The following is a 10,007-nucleotide window of genomic DNA, read 5'->3' as shown; positions in this document are numbered from 1 at the left end:
GGTTACCTTGCTGGGAATGGACGTGTGTAATAATATTGCACCTCATAATAATGCCGGTTACCTTGCTGGGAATGGATGTGTGTAATAATATTGCACCTCATAATAATGCCGGTTACCTTGCTGGGGGGAATGGACGTGTGTAATAATATTGCACCTCATAATAATGCTGGTTACCTTGCTGGGAATGGACGTGTGTAATAATATTGCACCTCATAATAATGCAGGTAACCTTGCTGGGAATGGACGTGTGTAATAATATTGCACCTCATAATAATGCTGGTTACCTTGCTGGGAATGGACGTGTGTAATAATATTGCACCTCATAATAATGCTGGTTACATTGCTGGGGGGAATGGACGTGTGTAATAATATTGCACCTCATAATAATGCTGGTTACCTTGCTGGGAATGGACGTGTGTAATAATATTGCATCTCATAATAATGCCGGTTATCTTGCTGGGAATGGATGTGTGTAATAATATTGCACCTCATAATAATGCCGGTTACCTTGCTGGGAATGGAAGTGTGTAATAATATTGCACCTCATAATAATGCCGGTTACCTTGTTGGGAATGGACGCGTGTAATAATATTGTACCTCATAATAATGCTGATTACCTTGCTGGGAATGGACGTGTGTAATAATATTGCACCTCATAATAATGCTGGTTACCTTGCTGGGAATGGACGTGTGTAATAATATTGCACCTCATAATAATGCTGGTTACCTTGCTGGGGGGAATGGACGTGTGTAATAATATTGCACCTCATAATAATGCTGGTTACCTTGCTGGGAATGGACGTGTGTAATAATATTGCATCTCATAATAATGCCGGTTATCTTGCTGGGAATGGACGTGTGTAATAATATTGTACCTCATAATAATGCTGGTTACCTTGCTGGGGGGAATGGACGTGTGTAATAATATTGCACCTCATAATAATGCTGGTTACCTTGCTGGGAATGGACGTGTGTAATAATATTGCACCTCATAATAATGCTGGTTACCTTGCTGGGGGGAATGGACGTGTGTAATAATATTGCACCTCATAATAATGCTGGTTACCTTGCTGGGAATGGACGTGTGTAATAATATTGCACCTCATAATAATGCTGGTTACCTTGCTGGGAATGGACGTGTGTAATAATATTGCACCTCATAATGATGCCGGTTACCATGCTGGGAATGAACGTGTGTAATAATATTACACCACATAATAATGCCGGTTACCTTGCTGGGAATGAACGTGTGTAATAATATTGCACCTCATAATAATGCCGGTTACCTTGCTGGGAATGGATGTGTAATAATATTGCACCTCATAATAATGCCGGTTACCTTGCTGGGAATGGACGCGTGTAATAATATTGCACCTCATAATAATCCCGGTTACCTTGCTGGGAATGGACGTGTGTAATAATATTGCACCTCATAATAATGCTGGTTACCTTGCTGGGAATGGACGTGTGTAATAATATTGCACCTCATAATAATGCCGGTTACCTTGCTGGGAATGGACGTGTGTAATAATATTGCACCTCATAATGCCGGTTACCTTGCTGGGAATGGATGTGTTTAATAATATTGCACCTCATAATAATGCCGGTTACCTTGCTGGGAATGGACGTGTTTAATAATATTGCACCTCATAATAATGCCGGTTACCTTGCTGGGAATGGTTGTGTGTAATAATATTGCACCACATAATAATGCCGGTTACCTTGCTGGGAATGGACGTGTGTAATAATATTGCACCTCATAATAATGCCGGTTACCTTGCTGGGAATGGACGTGTGTAATAATATTGCACCTCATAATAATGCCGGTTACCTTGCTGGGAATGGATGTGTAATAATATTGCACCTCATAATAATGCCGGTTACCTTGCTGGGAATGGAAGTGTGTAATAATATTGCACCTCATAATAATGCCGGTTACCTTGTTGGGAATGGACGCGTGTAATAATATTGTACCGCATAATAATGCCGATTACCTTGCTGGGAATGGACGTGTGTAATAATATTGCACCTCATAATAATGCTGGTTACCTTGCTGGGAATGGACGTGTGTAATAATATTGCACCTCATAATAATGCTGGTTACCTTGCTGGGGGGAATGGACGTGTGTAATAATATTGCACCTCATAATAATGCTGGTTACCTTGCTGGGAATGGACGTGTGTAATAATATTGCATCTCATAATAATGCCGGTTATCTTCCTGGGAATGGACGTGTGTAATAATATTGTACCTCATAATAATGCTGGTTACCTTGCTGGGGGGAATGGACGTGTGTAATAATATTGCACCTCATAATAATGCTGGTTACCTTGCTGGGAATGGACGTGTGTAATAATATTGCACCTCATAATAATGCTGGTTACCTTGCTGGGGGGAATGGACGTGTGTAATAATATTGCACCTCATAATAATGCTGGTTACCTTGCCGGGAATGGACGTGTGTAATAATATTGCACCTCATAATAATGCTGGTTACCTTGCTGGGAATGGACGTGTGTAATAATATTGCACCTCATAATGATGCCGGTTACCATGCTGGGAATGAACGTGTGTAATAATATTACACCACATAATAATGCCGGTTACCTTGCTGGGAATGGACGTGTGTAATAATATTGCACCTCATAATAATGCCGGTTACCTTGCTGGGAATGGATGTGTAATAATATTGCACCTCATAATAATGCCGGTTACCTTGCTGGGAATGGACGCGTGTAATAATATTGCACCTCATAATAATCCCGGTTACCTTGCTGGGAATGGACGTGTGTAATATTATTGCACCTCATAATAATGCTGGTTACCTTGCTGGGAATGGACGTGTGTAATAATATTGCACCTCATAATAATGCTGGTTACCTTGCTGGGAATGGATGTGTGTAATAATATTGCACCTCATAATAATGCCGGTTACCTTGCTGGGAATGGACGTGTTTAATAATATTGCACCTCATAATAATGCCGGTTACCTTGCTGGGAATGGATGTGTAATAATATTGCACCTCATAATAATGCCGGTTACCTTGCTGGGAATGGACGTGTTTAATAATATTGCACCTCATAATAATGCCGGTTACCTTGCTGGGAATGGATGTGTAATAATATTGCACCTCATAATAATGCTGGTTACCTTGCTGGGAATGGACGTGTTTAATAATATTGCACCTCATAATAATGCCGGTTACCTTGCTGGGAATGGATGTGTGTAATAATATTGCACCTCATAATAATGCCGGTTACCTTGCTGGGAATGGATGTGTGTAATAATATTGCACCTCATAATAATGCTGGTTACCTTGCTGGGGGGAATGGACGTGTGTAATAATATTGCACCTCATAATAATGCTGGTTACCTTGCTGGGAATGGACGTGTGTAATAATATTGCACCTCATAATAATGCAGGTAACCTTGCTGGGAATGGACGTGTGTAATAATATTGCACCTCATAATGATGCCGGTTACCATGCTGGGAATGGACGTGTGTAATAATATTACACCACATAATAATGCCGGTTACCTTGCTGGGAATGGAAGTGTGTAATAATATTGCACCTCATAATAATGCCGGTTACCTTGTTGGGAATGGACGCGTGTAATAATATTGTACCGCATAATAATGCCGATTACCTTGCTGGGAATGGACGTGTGTAATAATATTGCACCTCATAATAATGCTGGTTACCTTGCTGGGGGGAATGGACGTGTGTAATAATATTGCACCTCATAATAATGCTGGTTACCTTGCTGGGAATGGACGTGTGTAATAATATTGCATCTCATAATAATGCCGGTTATCTTGCTGGGAATGGACGTGTGTAATAATATTGTACCTCATAATAATGCTGGTTACCATGCTGGGGGGAATGGACGTGTGTAATAATATTGCACCTCATAATAATGCTGGTTACCTTGCTGGGAATGGACGTGTGTAATAATATTGCACCTCATAATAATGCTGGTTACCTTGCTGGGGGGAATGGACGTGTGTAATAATATTGCACCTCATAATAATGCTGGTTACCTTGCTGGGAATGGACGTGTGTAATAATATTGCACCTCATAATAATGCTGGTTACCTTGCTGGGAATGGACGTGTGTAATAATATTGCACCTCATAATGATGCCGGTTACCATGCTGGGAATGAACGTGTGTAATAATATTACACCACATAATAATGCCGGTTACCTTGCTGGGAATGGACGTGTGTAATAATATTGCACCTCATAATAATGCCGGTTACCTTGCTGGGAATGGATGTGTAATAATATTGCACCTCATAATAATGCCGGTTACCTTGCTGGGAATGGACGTGTGTAATAATATTGCACCTCATAATAATGCCAGTTACCTTGCTGGGAATGGACGTGTTTAATAATATTGCACCTCATAATAATGCCGGTTACCTTGCTGGGAATGGACGTGTGTAATAATATTGCACCTCATAATAATGCCGGTTACCTTGCTGGGAATGGATGTGTAATAATATTGCACCTCATAATAATGCCGGTTACCTTGCTGGGAATGGACGCGTGTAATAATATTGCACCTCATAATAATGCCGGTTACCTTGCTGGGAATGGACGCGTGTAATAATATTGCACCTCATAATAATCCCGGTTACCTTGCTGGGAATGGACGTGTGTAATAATATTGCACCTCATAATAATGCTGGTTACCTTGCTGGGAATGGACGTGTGTAATAATATTGCACAGCATAATAATGTTGGACAGCTCTGCCGTTGTCAGACACAGAGTTAAATACAGTAGATTTGTATAATCAATAAATGCATAATAAAAACACAACGCAATAGCACTTAGTCTGAATTTCAAAACAGCAGAATTTTATCTGACAAATTTCAAAGTCCCTCCCCTGTATCATGTGACAGTCATCAGCCAATCACAACATGTATGTCCCATATAGTGTGAATTCTTGCACATGCTCAGTAGGAGATGGTGCCTCAGAAAGTGTTTATATATAAAGACTGTGCACGTTTTGATAATGTAACTAAATTGGAAGGTTTTGTAAAATTGCATGGCCTACCTGAAAGTTTCATTTTGACTATAGTGTCCCTTTAACCAGTAAAAAAGTCAAATTAAACTTTTGTGGTTCTTTTAAAGGGATATGAACCCTCACATTTTTCTTTCATGATTCATATACAATTTCCAATTTACTTTAATAATCACATTTGCTTCATTCTTTTTGTATCTTTTGTTGAAGGAGCATCAATACACTACTGAGAGCTAGCTGAACACAGAGGGTGATCCCATGACAAGTCATATGAGTAGCCACCAATCAGCATATATCGCCAAGTAGCGCATTGCAACTTCTGAGCTTACCTAGGTATGCTTTTCAACAATGGATACCAAGAGAACAAATACAATTAGATAATAGAAGTAAATTGGAAAGTTGTTTAAAATTATATGTTCTATCTGAATCATGGAAGCTATTTTTTTTACTTTACTGTCTCTTTAAAAGACTTTTCAATTTACTTCTATTATTAAATGTACTTTGTTCACTTGGTATCCTTTGTTGAAAAGCTTATCTAGGTAGGCTCAGGAGCTGGCTACTGATTGGTCGCTATACATATGTCTTACAATAGAACAGTGTATTATATAGATATATTTGATATATGCTTCACAAATGCCGGTTACCTTGCTGGGAATGGATGTGCTTAATAATATTGCACCTCATAATAATGCCGGTTACCTTGCTGGGAATGGACATGTGTAATAATATTGCACCTCATAATAATGCCGGTTACCTTGCTGGGAATGGATGTGTGTAATAATATTGCACCTCATAATAATGCCGGTTACCTTGCTGGGAATGGACGTGTTTAATAATATTGCACCTCATAATAATGCCGGTAACCTTGCTGGGAATGGACGTGTGTAATAATATTGCACCTCATAATGATGCCGGTTACCATGCTGAGAATGGACGTGTGTAATAATATTACACCACATAATAATGCCGGTTACCTTGCTGGGAATGGACGTGTGTAATAATATTGCACCTCATAATAATGCCGGTTACCTTGTTGGGAATGGACGCATGTAATAATATTGTACCGCATAATAATGCCGATTACCTTGCTGGGAATGGACGTGTGTAATAATATTGCACCTCATAATAATGCTGGTTACCTTGCTGGGGGGAATGGACGTGTGTAATAATATTGCACCTCATAATAATGCTGGTTACCTTGCTGGGAATGGACGTGTGTAATAATATTGCACCTCATAATAATGCCGGTTACCTTGCTGGGAATGGACGTGTGTAATAATATTGCACCTCATAATGATGCCGGTTACCATGCTGGGAATGGACGTGTGTAATAATATTACACCACATAATAATGCCGGTTACCTTGCTGGGAATGGACGTGTGTAATAATATTGCACCTCATAATAATGCCGGTTACCTTGTTGGGAATGGACGCGTGTAATAATATTGTACCGCATAATAATGCCGATTACCTTGCTGGGAATGGACGTGTGTAATAATATTACACCTCATAATAATGCTAGTTACCTTGCTGGGAATGGACGTGTGTAATAATATTGCACCTCATAATAATGCCGGTTACCTTGCTGGGAATGGACGTGTGTAATAATATTGCACCTCATAATAATGCCGGTTACCTTGCTGGGAATGGACGTGTGTAATAATATTGCACCTCATAATGCCGGTTACCTTGCTGGGAATGGATGTGTTTAATAATATTGCACCTCATAATAATGCCGGTTATCTTGCTGGGAATGGACGTGTTTAATAATATTGCACCTCATAATAATGCCGGTAACCTTGCTGGGAATGGACGTGTGTAATAATATTGCACCTCATAATGATGCCGGTTACCATGCTGGGAATGGACGTGTGTAATAATATTGCACCTCATAATAATGCCGGTTACCTTGTTGGGAATGGACGCATGTAATAATATTGTACCGCATAATAATGCCGATTACCTTGCTGGGAATGGACGTGTGTAATAATATTGCACCTCATAATAATGCTGGTTACCTTGCTGGGAATGGACGTGTGTAATAATATTGCACCTCATAATAATGCTGGTTACCTTGCTGGGGGGAATGGACGTGTGTAATAATATTGCACCTCATAATAATGCTGGTTACCTTGCTGGGAATGGACGTGTGTAATAATATTGCACCTCATAATAATGCCGGTTACCTTGCTGGGAATGGACGTGTGTAATAATATTACACCACATAATAATGCCGGTTACCTTGCTGGGAATGGACGTGTGGAATAATATTGCACCTCATAATAATGCCGGTTACCTTGTTGGGAATGGACGCGTGTAATAATATTGTACCGCATAATAATGCTGATTACCTTGCTGGGAATGGATGTGTGTAATAATATTGCACCTCATAATAATGCTGGTTACCTTGCTGGGAATGGACGTGTGTAATAATATTGCACCTCATAATAATGCCGGTTACCTTGCTGGGAATGGACGTGTGTAATAATATTACACCTCATAATGCCGGTTACCTTGCTGGGAATGGATGTGTTTAATAATATTACACCACATAATAATGCCGGTTACCTTGCTGGGAATGGACGCGTGTAATAATATTGCACCTCATAATAATCCCGGTTACCTTGCTGGGAATGGACGTGTGTAATAATATTGCACCTCATAATAATGCTGGTTACCTTGCTGGGGGGAATGGACGTGTGTAATAATATTGCACCTCATAATAATGCTGGTTACCTTGCTGGGAATGGACGTGTGTAATAATATTGCACCTCATAATAATGCCGGTTACCTTGCTGGGAATGGACGTGTGTAATAATATTACACCACATAATAATGCCGGTTACCTTGCTGGGAATGGACGTGTGTAATAATATTGCACCTCATAATAATGCCGGTTACCTTGTTGGGAATGGACGCGTGTAATAATATTGTACCTCATAATAATGCCGGTTACCTTGCTGGGAATGGACGTGTGTAATAATATTGCACCTCATAATAATGCCGGTTACCTTGCTGGGAATGGACGTGTGTAATAATATTGCACCTCATAATGCCGGTTACCTTGCTGGGAATGGATGTGTTTAATAATATTGCACCTCATAATAATGCCGGTTACCTTGCTGGGAATGGACGTGTTTAATAATATTGCACCTCATAATAATGCCGGTTACCTTGCTGGGAATGGATGTGTGTAATAATATTGCACCACATAATAATGCCGGTTACCTTGCTGGGAATGGACGTGTGTAATAATATTGCACCTCATAATAATGCCAGTTACCTTGCTGGGAATGGACGTGTGTAATAATATTGCACCTCATAATAATGCCGGTTACCTTGCTGGGAATGGACGTGTGTAATAATATTGCACCTCATAATAATGCTGGTTACCTTGCTGGGAATGGATGTGTAATAATATTGCACCTCATAATAATGCCGGTTACCTTGCTGGGAATGGACGCGTGTAATAATATTGCACCTCATAATAATGCCGGTTACCTTGCTGGGAATGGACGCGTGTAATAATATTGCACCTCATAATAATCCCGGTTACCTTGCTGGGAATGGACGTGTGTAATAATATTGCACCTCATAATAATGCTGGTTACCTTGCTGGGAATGGACGTGTGTAATAATATTGCACAGCATAATAATGTTGGACAGCTCTGCCGTTGTCAGACACAGAGTTAAATACAGTAGATTTGTATAATCAATAAATGCATAATAAAAACACAACGCAATAGCACTTAGTCTGAATTTCAAAACAGCAGAATTTTATCTGACAAATTTCAAAGTCCCTCCCCTGTATCATGTGACAGTCATCAGCCAATCACAACATGTATGTCTCATATAGTGTGAATTCTTGCACATGCTCAGTAGGAGATGGTGCCTCAGAAAGTGTTTATATATAAAGACTGTGCACGTTTTGATAATGTAACTAAATTGGAAGGTTTTGTAAAATTGCATGGCCTACCTGAAAGTTTCATTTTGACTATAGTGTCCCTTTAACCAGTAAAAAAGTCAAATTAAACTTTTGTGGTTCTTTTTAAGGGATATGAACCCCCACATTTTTCTTTCATGATTCATATACAATTTCCAATTTACTTTAATAATCACATTTGCTTCATTCTTTTTGTATCTTTTGTTGAAGGAGCATCAATACACTACTGAGAGCTAGCTGAACACAGAGGGTGATCCCATGACAAGTCATATGAGTAGCCACCAATCAGCATATATCGCCCAGTAGGGCATTGCAACTCCTGAGCTTACCTAGGTATGCTTTTCAACAATGGATGCCAAGAGAACAAATACAATTAGATAATAGAAGTAAATTGGAAAGTTGTTTAAAATTATATGTTCTATCTGAATCATGGAAGCTATGTTTTTTACTTTACTATCTCTTTAAAAGACTTTTCAATTTACTTCTATTATTAAATGTACTTTGTTCACTTGGTATCCTTTGTTGAAAAGCTTATCTAGGTAGGCTCAGGAGCTGGCTACTGATTGGTTGCTATACATATGTCTTACAATAGAACAGTGTATTAAATACATATATTTCATATATGCTTCACAAAGGTACTATGGTTATACAAACTATATACAGTATCTCACAAAAGTGAGTACACCCCTCACATTTGTGTAAATATTTTATTATATCATTTCATGTGACAACATTGAAGAAATGACACTTTGCTACAATGTAAAGTAGTGAGTGTACAGCCTGCATAACAGTGTAAATTTGCTGTCTCCTCAAAATAACTGAACACACAGCCATTAATGTCTAGACCATTGGAAACAAAAGTGAGTACACCTCTAAGTGGAAATGTCCTAATTGTGCCCAAAGTGTCAATATTTTGTGTGGCCACCATTATTTTCCAGCACTGCCTTAACCCTCTTGGGCATGGAGTTCACCAGAGCTTCAAAGGTTGCCACTGGAGTCCTCTTCCACTCCTCCATGACGACATCACAGAG

This window comes from Bombina bombina, chromosome 7, assembly GCF_027579735.1.
Source record: "Bombina bombina isolate aBomBom1 chromosome 7, aBomBom1.pri, whole genome shotgun sequence".
In the NCBI taxonomy this organism is placed as follows: domain Eukaryota; kingdom Metazoa; phylum Chordata; class Amphibia; order Anura; family Bombinatoridae; genus Bombina; species Bombina bombina.
This window is presented reverse-complemented; position numbering follows the sequence as displayed.